Source organism: Theropithecus gelada, chromosome 5 (assembly GCF_003255815.1).
Source record: "Theropithecus gelada isolate Dixy chromosome 5, Tgel_1.0, whole genome shotgun sequence".
Classification (NCBI taxonomy): domain Eukaryota; kingdom Metazoa; phylum Chordata; class Mammalia; order Primates; family Cercopithecidae; genus Theropithecus; species Theropithecus gelada.
In genome coordinates this window covers 143,569,115-143,582,472 of record NC_037672.1, presented here as the reverse complement: position 1 = coordinate 143,582,472, position 13,358 = coordinate 143,569,115, and positions in this window count along the sequence as shown.

Sequence of the window (13,358 nt, the reverse complement as noted above, 5' to 3'; positions counted from 1 at the left end):
CATCAATTTAATAGCTTCTACTCTCACCAAGATGCCTCTCCAAACCCTATTACTCTGACCTCTTTTGATAGTTTCTCATTCCAGTCAGTTTCACATTCCAACAGTTTATTAGATTTTTCCATCTGGACATCTGCTGTACTTTCAAACTCGGTGCCTACAAACCCATACCAGTTTCACTTATGGAAGCTATTACTTTATATTTGTATATGTTTTTCCCTTATCTGATCTCCTAAATGAGACTGTGAAATCCCTGAAGACAGAGTCTGTGTTTTACTCCTTTTTGTGGCCTCAACATGCTTACCGTTGCATTCTGTATAAAGTAGGTGCTTGATATGTATTTGTTGACTAACTTAATGAATGATTGTTATGACAGAAAATGATTTGAATATTGTGCATTGAAATCTCACTAATGCTTTTTGTCTTTCGAATCTTTTTTGGTATGTGGCCCAGCTTAATAGGTAGATGACAAACTAAGAGAAAATATTTGCATTGACTAAAAAGCACAGTAAAAATCCTGGATTATACAAGGCAACCTTGAAAATAACATAAAAAGGAACAACATAAAACAAAATCTGATAGAAAAGTGGACAAAGGACATAAGTAGGCAATTTACAGATTAGCAAAAAATAGTTGGAATGCTAACTATGATGAAGAGATGCCAAATTTCACTAAGTAACCAGTGAAGTACCATTTTATAGCTATCATCTTTATAAAACTAGAAAGTTAGACAATACCAAAAATTATTAAGGATGTGAGCTAGAAACCATAACAGAGGACTGATATACATAATTAGTGTTATAACCATTTTGAAATGCAAACTGGCAGTTCTTAGTAAAAATGATAATGCAAATATCCTAAGGCCTACCAATTCCACTGCTGGATTATACTCCAAAAAATGTTTTCTATAGATCCCAAAGGTGACATGTTTCTATCAGTGTTGTTTATAATGGCAGAGGTGTGGACACAGCAGATAGAGGCAATGAATCTTATGGCAATATGAAAAGGCCTTAAAATGTTGAATGAAAAACTGAATGAGGTCTATAATAGAATGTCATTAATATACATATACAGAAAAAACATTTGCATGTCTTTCAAGGAGACTTATATCCAGAAACACACTCGGTTTATTAGGATAATATCTTAGTCTGCTTGTGTTGCTATAATAAAATACCTAAGACTGAGAAATTTTTAAGGAACAAAAATTCATTTCTTGCAGTTCTGGAGGCTGGGAGTTCAAGATCAAAATGGAGGCTGGTAAGGGCCCAGTCTCTGCTTCCAAGATGGCGCCTTGTTGTTGCATCCTTTAAAGGGGAGAAAGGTTATGTCCTCACATAGTGGAAGAATAGAAAAAGAGAACCCACTTTCTCCAGCCTTTCTATAAGGGCTCTATTTCCATCCATGAGGGCAGAGCCCTCATGACTTAATCACCTCTTAAAGGATCCTCCTCTTAATATTATTACGTTGGCAATTAACTTCCAATGTGTGAATTTTAAAGGGGCTACCATCATTCAAACCACCGCAAGTAAGTACCATTGGCTGGTAGAAATGTAACTTGAAAGTAAATTCATTAAAAAATATTAAGGGCCTTACAAGAGTTCATTTTCTCCATTGAATTCTACTTCTAGGAATCTCTTTTAAGAAAACAATTAAAAATACAAACGAAGGAGAAATGCTGTGTTGTTTATAATAGTGAAAATTAGAGACAGTCTAAATGTCCAAAAATAGATAAATAGCTTAATAAACTGTAGAACAACCATACTATTGAATAGCATTCAGTCGCTACAATCACGTTTTCAGAGAAAATTTGATGACACAGGAAAGCGCTTTAAAGTAAAGCTCACATAATACAAAACAATGATTTTTTTTGTTTAAAATAAGTATATAAATGCATGGAAAACAGTGAAAACTACATTTTTCATTTTACATGTTGCATTGTAAGAGATTTTAATTTTCCAAATTGTCTACAATGAACTTTCATTCTAACTATTACCAGAATTATATGCATGTCTAGATTAAATATAGTTATAGATATAACTTTCACAGGTTGCATACTTTTCATATAAGATTCATTGCCTCTCTTATTTTAAGTGCTATAACTAAATGATCCGTGAGCTGAACTGTCAGTTGAACTCATTCACTATCACTAGCTGCAGTGAGTATTTATAGATTGGAAATGCTATTTAATTGACATGAGAGGTATTTTTTCATCTAAGTTTTATAGTGCATCTCTGAAATGTGGAAAAGCTCACAGTCTTATATAAAGGAGCCAGTCTTGAGTATTACACACTGGGAATCCAACAAAATGACCCTCTGTATATGGGCTAAGTCATTTCAACTGTAATCCACATTGCCCCTCTTTGCTTAGCGTGGGACCAACATACTTTCCAGGTCGCTAAGAGACAGGACAAGAAGGGGTATATTATCAGACTCTTTATTATCACACTTTTCAATACTTTATTACAGAAAAGAATGGAAATTTGGTTAGTTTAAGGGAAAAAGACATGTTATTAAGAAAGAGTTAAAAAAGCAAATCTAGTCTCATATCTAGGCAAGATCCACTGTACTCTATACCTTGAATTCCTTGGATAATATATACTTGGAGAATTTTACAAACTGGTTGTTGTTGTTGTTGTTGATTGAAAAAGGAAAACACCATGAGGATTGCATTTATGCCCAAGACAGTAGAGTAATTTCAATATTTGACCACCCCATTAGTTGCAAACCCATGGCAAAGTTAGAAAAAATAAAAGAAAACCCCATAGTGGCATGATAAAGAAAGACTGATGGCTTCATCTCATACGTACCAATGACAAGGAGAAGGCATAGACAGGAACTCTTTACTTTTTAAAATGAAACACTCAAGACTTTATGCCCATTGGTGTCCACAGGGCCATTTCTGGTTCTTTGATTAGAGACTTGGATTCAATTACACACATATCATATCACATCTCATGACAAAGCTTCAAGTGTGAACTGGTGTCATTATGTAGACTTAAACTCGTCCATCACCTAATGAATACATTAACAGTGAATCTTACACATAAGGTTGGTTGGTTGGTTTTAATCTAAGACAGGAATAATTTTATCCATATTATTCTCTTTAACATCTCTTAATATTAGTTACTTTAAAAATTACTAATCAGTTACCAATTTGAGTTTAAATATTTCTTTAATTGAAACATCACAGAGGGACCTGAACAACCAGAAAATTCCTTTCCTTCCTGACGCTCCTTAGACCAAATGGTCACAGAGAATCTATAGTGAAAGGAAAATGCAGGGCAAGGCTGGGCATGGTGGCTTATGCCTGTAATCCCAACACTTAGGGAGGCCCAGTCAGGTGGATCGTGTGAGGTCAGGAGTTTGAGACCAGGCTGGCCAACATGGTGAAACTCCGTCTCTACTAAAAATACAAAAATTAGCCAGGCATGGTGTCAGGCACCTGTAATGCCAGCTACTCAGGAGGCCGAGGCAGGAGAATCACTTAAACCCAGGAGCTGGTGGTTGCAATGAGCCAAGATCACACCACTGCACTCCAGTCTGGGCGACAGAGTGAGACTTTCTATCACAAAATTTTTTTGTAACTGAATTTGATGAATTAACACAAATGGTTTTCTTAGATTATCAACCTAATTTTCCAAATTCTTTGTTCTATACAATTTCCCCTCCAATCTGCTTTATATAGATTCTGGGGAAAAAATGATTCAATATTAAACCAGGTATGTTTAAGTCCAGATAAGTCTAAAATCAGATTCAGCCATACTTGAAGTTTCATTTAATTACCATGCAATTGGCATGCAGGTGAACTGGCTTTCTTTGTTCATCTCAATTGTTTAACTGTTTACTGAGTGCCAACTGTGTACTAAGCAATATGCTAGACTATCCTGAGGGAGAATAAATATGTAATCATGACATCGTGAAGATAGTTTGCTGTTTATGGGGTCAGGGAGGCCTGCTTCTAAAGAATTACCTATGGATGCCTAGGGAGCCCACAAGAAGAATGAGTTGTTATCTCACTCCTTGGCTGGATGCTTGCTAATTTCCAGAATTCTCAGCCCCCAAGTGAAAGACATGGTAAGGGGATTTTTGGAAGAAGTTTCTGGAGGTGTATGAGGACATAAACATGAAGACCAAGAACTGTTTTTTATCTGGTGACTTAAGAAGGTGGGAAGCCTGCTGGGTGGGCCCACAGGAGCAGTTTGTGAGAGAATATGAATGATATTTCCAAATGGAATATCTTATAATTCTACAAAATACCCTGTTGAGTAGTCCATCGCTCCTGTTGCAGCAACTAAAAGTAAAAAAACTACAAAAATAGAATTTTTGAAGACATTGGAGAACTGTGGAAACAGAATTTTGGAAGGAAAGAAGTAAAATTTTAGATAAAAAGGAGCCCTTCCAGTTGAACTAAGATCAAAGACTTCCTTTTTCCCGGGGGCACCTGAAGATTCAGGGAAGGGGCAGAGGCAGAGTGGCTCTACTAGGATAGACAGACAAAAAGAACTTCCATGGCTGCCTCTGCTGGTGTGACAGATTGAAACATACAAGAGCACCAAAGTTATGGCTTGCTTTCCACATGACATATTTTCTGCAGGCTGAGGCAGCTGAGGAGGCACAGCAGCTGAATCAGAAAGGCAGAACGAAATATCCTGCTCTCTTGTAAAATTTAGGAGTCAAAGTCCTGCTAAATTTTTGATTCAGGTGAGGTGGCAGGCCAAATGGCTAAGTGCAAAACCTCTGAAAGAATTCTGAGCGCTAAGGACAGTGAACCCTGCTAGGATCTCAGTCAGAACCCTGGCTCCAGAAGCACCTTGTGATATTGGGGCCATTAGCAAATATTTTGGGCAGGGCTTTGTCTATATAAACAATTTGTCTATATAAACAATACTGAGATGTATTATAAGATTCATGGGCCAATATGAAGTAGAGTGATTTATTGATGAAGATTTAGAATGATGGATAGAGAAGAGATATGTACCTACTTGCATATTGTCCAAGTGGTGCATGTGAATATTCTTTCTTCATAGTATGCAAGCACCATCTCCTCCTGTTCATATCCAGGAACCATCTCTTGATGTTCTCTATTGTTAAATATGCTATTCCTGGCTGATTGTGTATCTTCTACCATAAAGAAAAAGTAGCTTTTGAACTGGTTCGTGTTAATACAATGTAGGGTTTCTTGCCCTTGTGTTGCTCTAGTACCATTTATTTCATGCTGGTTACATCACTACTCATGATGCTGTGGCACCCACCCTGCCGCCCATGAATACTGGCTCCCATTGGCGCTTTCCAATGTGGTTATTGTGTTTTGTGGATCATGACCTCAAAGGCAAGTTTTACCCATAGTGCAAAGGAAAATGTGAATTATAATCTGTTTTCTGGTAATATTAAATTTACTTTTCAGAATTTTATAGAATAAAGATAAAACAAATCTTTTCTGACCATGTTTTCTCTTGAACTTTTTTAGGCCATGATCAACGCCTTCCTAGATTGTGATCTTTTTCAATGTTGATTGTACCCCCGCCTTCCACATACCATCAACAGCAGGAAAGAGAGGTGAGACCCATATAAGCAGAAGAAAGAATGGTCCCATTCACTCAAGTATATCTATCCCTCATTCAACATGGCATAAAAATTATTCAAGAGAATATGACACCACCACATCTATCTGGGAACAGAGGCAAGAGAAGACATTTATCAGAAAAGCCCAATGGCATTGTGGAGCTGTGATGTTAAAAACTCCCAGAGGAAAAAGGCATGGCCATCCAGGATACCCGACGTGTGATTCAGAGTCTGCAGAGAGGGTGGAGTAAACATCTTTGGTGCCAGATATGGAGAGAAAACTGTAAAAGATAACTGTGGCCCATGCCCTGCCGTTAGATGCTACAGACCAGAGGTGATATTGTGGTCAGAAGATAGAAGGGAAACAGTCAATACATAGGCCCAAACACCCAGCTCAGGCCCAAAGGTTGGCAGTGGACCACTTGTAGTTCATAGCCCTGAAGTCTTTCCATGTCCAATGTGAATGAGAGTAACCCAACATCAGAGTGTCAGCAGCATTCTGGTGGCCCAATCTTACATTATTCTGTGAAAGAAATATGACCCTGGCCAGCAGCAATGACCTGATTATCAGGCTGTCCTCCTGAAATAAGAGTCTAGCCGCGGTAACTTAGAGTGATGTTTTAGGTTCAAATCCTGAAGCTCTTTGGTGTATCTGGTTGAATCCACATGTAAAGAAGAGGATCTGAAAATAAGCTGAAAAGAGAATTAGGTCTTAGTGTAGACATGGGATGCACTGCCCAGATATACCTGCTGGCCCAGTCATATTACGACAAGAGGAATTGGAAAATGTATGGAAAAGCTTCTGATAACTAGAACCCATGTAACACTAGAACTCAGCAAGCCCTATCTGAATTGTACTGCTGGTCCTGGCCAACCCAATGCATTGGATAAGAATTTAGAAAATTTCAAGGAAGGTACTGCAAAGTGCAGGATTCCTGAATTGTAGGAGCTGGTGCAGAGTGCCATTTGCTCTGGTTTAAGAGCAGTGCTGCCTAAATGGCCCATGTCTGAGTGATGGAAAGCTTTGTTTTTTTTATTAAAATATTTATTTCTTAAAAATTTTAAATTTCTTAACACAGACCATCTTGAAGATAGAGAGTTTTTTGAACAATGTATGGCATATACAAAAAAATTTTGTCATGCTAGAAAATGGAACTAAACGACCAAAAAAAACAAAAACAAAAACAGATGATAGAATGAACCCCATATATAATCCAAATATTTAAATGATCAGATATGAACTCTTTAAATAACTGTGACTAATATGCTTAAGAAACTAGATGACAGTTGTAATTCATTAAAAAGTGGACATTCTAGAAATGAATAAAATAACTGAAATTAAAAATTCAATAAAAGTGTTTAACATCAAATGAGACACATAGAACAGAGGAGCATTGGCCTAAAATATGGATCTGGAATGAATCATGGAGAGAGAAAAGGAAAATATATGCAAGAAGAACCATGGCTTTAAAAAGCTCTAGAAATTTCCAGCAGAATAAACACAAAGAAAAAAAGACAAGTAAACCTGCTAATAGCCAAGAGAAAGAGAAAGTCTTACTATCATTAGCAGAAAAACATATGTGAACTTCAAAGAGGCAACAGGAAGATTCACAGCAGACTTTCAAGAAAAATATGGAATGAGTTATTTAAAGTTCTGAAAGACAATAGCTCCCCATTTATAACCCAACAGCCGAGAAAATGTGCTTTGAAATGAAGGTGGAATAAACACTTTTTAGACAAACACTGCAAGATTTTTTTCACCAACAGACCTATACCTAAATAAACTCTAAGTGAGTTATTCAGAAAGAAGAAAAGTGATCTAAGAGACAGGCATTGAGATTTATGAAGAAAAGACTATTATAAAGGATTAATATGTGGTAAATATAAATATATACAGAATAAAATAAATGACAGCTACTGATGCTCTTTGACTTACAGTGGAGTTACATCCTGATAAACCCACCATAAAATGAAAAACATCATTACTTTTCATGGCAAAAGCTGCAATTACTTTTGCACCATCGTAATATTTGTACAGTTGATTTAAACCCAAACATACCATTAATTACACTAAATATGAATGGACTAAATATTCCAATTAAACAGGCATCCTCTAGGAAAGGGGTTGGAAAACTATGTAATTGGTCAGATGGTGTTTTAAGATTTGCGCTACATGTATCTGTGCTGCCTATTCTTTCTTCTTTGTCTTGTAAAATCTTTTAAACATACAAACACAATTCTTAGCTTGTATACCATACAAATCAGGTAAGCTAGATTTCACTTGAGGGCAACAGTTTGCCAATCTATGCTCTAAGCAATAATGACAGTGGTAATTACAATGGTAATATTTATTTAGGACCCACTATAGACTGGGCATACTTATAAAAACATTATATCTATAAATTCATTATATCTATAAATTCATATCTGTAAAGCCTTATACCAATAATGTGGAATAGGTACTGATATAATCTCCATCTTACTGAAGAAGAACCTGAGGCATAGAGAAGTTAAGTAAGTAACTTGATCAAGTCTTACAGTAAGTGGCAGAACCAGGCAGCCTGGCTTCAGAGCTCAACTTCTTACTGAGTTGATTAGTAATGTTTTTGGCTAACATGTAGTCCACTTGAAAACAGTAGCAATATGTACAGTTAGCGAATCTTGCATCTGAAGGCTAGAGATCAGGACCAGTTGGAAACCTCAAATATCCTCAACAAAGTCCAGCTTCCAGCAAGAATCATTGTCTCTATTCGTTGATTTTGCAATAATCAGGGCTATTGATTTATGCCATATCTAACTGTAGCTTGAAATTAGTTTTTCTTTATTAAGTCTAAATTTTTCCAGTCCTCATGAAAGGCCATTTCTAAGAAATCTGTTGTCTCAGTATGATGCTGATCTGAGTTCGTTTTTAAGACAATCCAGAAACTGCCAATACCAATTCTGCAGTCTTACAGGTAGGCATTAATCGATTGCAACACATCAAGTCTATAAGTGTCTTGTGGCAATTAGTCCAGATCAACCTTAAAACAATTTGCAAGTTTGTAAAGGTGCAGTCTACATTTCTACTAGTAACATTTTTGTATGTTTTTAAAAAATCCAAGTATATAATTAAGTTGTTGTTTCTTGTTCAAAGTGTAGGGTTAATGTCTTTATTAATGTGTATTATTTAGATATTTATCAAAGATCACTGTATAAGTGATTGTTTTTAAAAGCTTTTTAATATTCTATATATTTCAAAGATTTTTATAGAGGAAAAATGGATACAGTTGGGAGGCATAGCTCACAAATAACTGTAGGTATAAATATTAGTGTTACCCTTTCTTTTCCAAAAAAAAGCAGATGAAAAAACTTTTACTCACTCAATAGTGATAGCATAATATAGCAAATTTTTATTTGATGTTCGAGTGTTGAAATTAAGCATTTTATGTACCATCATTTGGACACTCAAACATATTTTCTTAGGTTTATAATTTAGGCATTAAAAATACATCCTAGTAAAAGTTTCACCATACAAAGTCTAGGATAGAGGCCTCACAGGGCTAATTTTACCAATCAATTTAAAATGTATTAAACAATACTTTCATGTTCGTATTTATTTCTGCCTAAAAGTTATTTTAGTTTTTAAATGGGCACTAGTGCTATATTTTAAGATATTATTTTGAATAGAAATAATTCTGGAAAAAGTACTAAAGCATCAGAATAATAATATAAAGAAATAGTTTTCCCCTTAAATCTCACTTCATTTTGTACACCAGTAAAATCTCTAGGAAGATCCCTTAGATGTTGTGAACCAATTAAGTAAATGAAGTTTTACCACAGTGAACAAAGAAAAAAAGGGATTGATTCTAGTTGGAGCTAGATGTTTTAGTGCAAGTTTACAACTTCCTTCTCTTTACAGGTAAAAATGTTATAAATCTCTGGTGGTAAATTTATTTTAATTTTGTTTTCATTCTTCATTTGTCTGACAACTGCAGTCTTGCCAAATAACTGGCCATATCATTTGGCCCAGTTTTTCTGGCAACCCAAAAAGAAAGAGGAAATCACTGGAGATGTTCTTTCTGAGATCAAACATTGGGTTGCAGCAATTGGCAGATTTCAATTATTCTCCACTGTATTAGTCCATCTTGCATTGCTGTAAATGAATACCTGAAGCTGAGTAATTTAAAAGGATAAGAGGTTTATTTGGCTTATGGTTCTTCAGGCTTTACAAGAAGCATGATGCTAGCTAACACTTGTTTCTGGTGAGGACTCAAGAAGCTTTCATTCTGGCAGAAGGCAAAGGGAAGCTGGCATCCCATGACAAGAGAGAGAGAGGAGGAGGTGCCAGCCTCTTTTAAACAACCAGAGAGAGCAACCTCATCACCAAGGAGATGGCATTGAGCCATTCATGACTGATCAACCCCCATGACCCAAACACCTCCCACTAGGCCTTGCCTCCAACATTGGGGATCACATTTTAACATGAGATTTGGAAGGGACAAATATCCAAACTATATTATCCACTAACAAGTGTCTTCCAAAAGGTTTCAGAGGCAGCACCTTTTGTTGACTGATGATTTCCCTATATAGACATTTCAGTAGGAAGACATCCTGAATACCTCCTTAAAAGAATCACCTAGATTCTCTGCCTTCTCTCTTTATTCTTCCTGAGTGCTTCATTCTTTCTTTCTTCCGGGGCCCTCCTGCTCCAATATCCTGCAAACCAGCTTCCAAGAAAGGCTCTGACATATTCGTCTACCTTAAGGTGTAATGGACTTACTGATGTATCAAGCAGGGACAGAGTCACCTTTTGTGCTAGTTAATTTTATGTATCAATTTGACTGGGCTAAGAGATGCTTAATAGTTGATAACACATTTTTTTCTGGGTGTGTCTGTGCAAGTGTTTCTGGAAGTGATTAGAATTTGAATGGATAGGGTGAGTAAAGAAGACCATCCTCATCAGTGTAAGTGGGCATCATTCAGTCCATTGAGGGCCCAAATGGAATTAATAGGCAAAGGAAGGGTGAATTTTTTCCCTCTGTTAGAGCTGGTACATTCATATTCTCTTACCCATAGATAATGGAGCTCTTGGTTCTCTCTCTGGCACTTGGGCTGAATTACGATATTGGCTTTCTTGGTTCTCCAGTTTGCAGACCGCAGATTGTGGGACTTCTCAGCCTCTCTAATCACAAGTCAATTCATATAATATAAAATATGTCTATATTTATATATAAACATAAATGTTTATAGATAAGTATAGATTTAAATATAAGTATATATTTATATAAATATAAATATTTAGAAGAATAAAATTTATATATAAATATATAAACATAAATGTTTATAGATAAGTATAGATTTATATATAAGTATATATTTATATAAATATAAATATTTAGAAGTATAAAATTTATATATAAATACATACTTATATATTTCTGAGTATATATAATATATACATATAGGTATATATATTCTGTTTCTCTGGAGAATCCTGAATAATACCTATTCCTTGGGGAAATCTACATTTTAATAGAGTTCCTCAAAGTGAATCTCTTGTTGTAGAGTGTCCATCATCAGCGAGGAAGACAATGGTGGAGAATAAGTGATCCTGATATCATATAATACAAATTGCTATTTATTCTACTACTTGTTAGGGTGCACATGACAAATAAAGACAAAGCTACTTAGGTTTACTTGGTGAAACAAAGGGAGAGTTGACTTACTGTCAACAGAACTTTTTTTTTAACTGTTACTTAGGTTCAGGGGTACATGTGCAGGTTTGTTTTATAGGTAAACTGATGTCATGGGAGTTTGTTGTACAGATTACTTCATCATCCAGGTACGAATACAAGCACCCAATAGTTATTTTTTCTGATCCTCTCCCTTATCCCACCCTGTACCTTCTTTGTGTCCATGAATTCTCATCATTTACCTCACACTTATAAATGAGAGCATGCAGTATTTGGTTTTCTGTTCCTGCATTAGTTTGCTAAAGATAATGGTGTCCAGCTCCATCCATGTTCCTACAAAGGACATAATCTAATTCTTTTTTATGGCTGTATAGTATTCCATGGTGTGTATGTATCACATTTTCTTTATCCAGTCTACCATGGGTGGGCATTTAGGTTGATTCCATGTCTTTGTTATTGTAAATAGTGCTACAATGAACATACATGTGCAAGTGTCTTTATGGTAGAATAATTTATATTCCTTTGGGCATATACCTAGTAATGGGATTGCTGGGTTGAATGGTAGTTCTGTTTTTAGCTCTTTGTCATCTGAACTTTAACCATATGAACAGCACGATTTAAAACTAAAGACAATTATCTTCAGTACTTCAACAGGCATGTAAGTATCTACATGAATATAAGATTAGATGGGAGATAATGCATTTGCAAAAAGAAATATATATTTAATTCAAGCTGATTTTTTAGAATCTTAGCAGAAGCCACAACAGCTAACAAGATAAAATTATGCAAAATTTTACTCATGATTTTGCCTTATTACTTCATTGAATTACTCTTTGCCATTTTTATGGTCCAAACAACAGAGGTGAAGAAAAATATCATTTTTAAATGGTGACAAATATGAGAAATATAGTTGGAATTCTTTCTTAAGGAAAGCTCTTTTTGTACTTGTGCAATTTGAAATGGCAGCAATTAGTTTCTTAGCAGGACCTAATCACTTGCAAAAAGAGAAAACATATCATTTCGGATATGGAATCAGCATTTGATTTGATCAGCAAATTCCTAATTTGAAGAAAGAAAAATAGCTTCAGGGCTTGGGTGGGCCAGAGTAGTGAACCATGCATGTAAAATGCTGAGCCTTTGATTAGGAATATAAATAATTATTAGCTTATACCACATGGTGTTTCTCCTTTTTCTCTTTCATTCTCCATATCTGCAGGGTGTTTTATCAAATTTAACTGTGGAAAGGAGGGCAGGCTAGCCAAGGGGCTCTTGTCCTAGCTTGCCTCTTGTGAACACATAATTCTCAATGCTTTGGTTAAATTGCAGACTCCTGCTGTCAGAGGAGTAAGAAAAATTATAGGTGTCATCTGTGGACAGTATACCCTAACATTTTGAAGATTTGAAGACACCTTGTTTCTGGTTCCTTTTTTCTAAAATGACAGCTAATTGCATATTCAAAAACTAAATATGAACTTACTCAGTTTTAGGTAATAGTGCTTTTATACCAAAATTACCATCGGGATTATGGAATCTTTTTTTTCCCAGACTTTTTATTTATGGAATTAATTTTAATCAAGTAGTTCTTATTCATCTCCATTGACATAAGGTAATACTTAGTAAAAGAAAAATAGAGCGTATTTTTCTAAACATTTTTCTGAGGATCAAAACATTGATATTTGATGGAGTGACTTTTTGGCCTTCAGAAATGTATTATAAACCTAAATTTCATGAAATTCTGCCTAAATACATACAGAAGAAAATGGGACACTTGGGTAATTATTCAGAAAAATTCAACATACACTCTCAATCTGTTTCTATTCATGGAAAAGATAGTCTAAATACCTCAGGTCCACAATTTACTGTATGCATCAGTTCCAGAGAAGAACAGATGAGAGGATTTTCTTAGGGAACGACTTTCTTTCTGTTAAGAATTCAGATGTCAGAACAGACCTCGCAGTTCACCTCCTAAAGGAATTGTGTTTACTCATATCTTCATGGAGACAACAGATGAGCAAAGCGAATGTAGTCCTATGGAGAAGCACTTTGTTTTCAGGTAATCTAAACAAGAAATAAGCAATGATGAGCAGTGTTTATTTGTAGTCTACCTCCAAGGCCTCATCTTTACAG